We start from the raw sequence: 502 nt of genomic DNA, 5'->3' as shown, positions 1-502 counted from the left end.
CCAGCGCAGCAGCTTTCTGGGGCCGAGGAGACAGCTGTCAAAGTCAGAGAAGGCAGTGCAGGTCGGGGATTTACCTCCGCGCCTGTGTGCCAGGGGCTCGCACCAAGCCAAGTTGGGAGGGAAAGTGGGAAACACAAGAGAACTGACACTGTACATCAGCTCTCTCAATCCACCGACACCGGAGGGTTATTAGCTGAGGTCAGGGCCCAGGAGTGGTGTGTGTGTGTGTGTTCTTTGTCCATGAAGACCCTGTGTAACCCCTTCACTCCTGCTGGGCTCAAAGGGGGTCCTGCCCCTGGAGTGACCAGATGGCCAGGCACTCGGGCTGTTGGCCTGATTGGATGACCCTGAGCAGGCCGCCTGGGACAAGAGAACCCACAGGGCGTAAGATATCAGAACCTCTTCTCTACCTCCTGTCTCTGACTTTAGCCTGTCTCCAAATAGCCAGAGCCAGAGGCAGTGGCACAGTTCCTAGAGTTCTAGGAGTTCCTGTATGTGGCAC

This window comes from Pteropus vampyrus, unplaced genomic scaffold (assembly GCF_000151845.1).
Source record: "Pteropus vampyrus isolate Shadow unplaced genomic scaffold, Pvam_2.0 Scaffold126, whole genome shotgun sequence".
In the NCBI taxonomy this organism is placed as follows: Eukaryota; Metazoa; Chordata; class Mammalia; order Chiroptera; family Pteropodidae; genus Pteropus; species Pteropus vampyrus.
The sequence above is the reverse complement of the archived record's forward strand: the minus strand, read 5'-3'. Positions refer to the sequence as shown.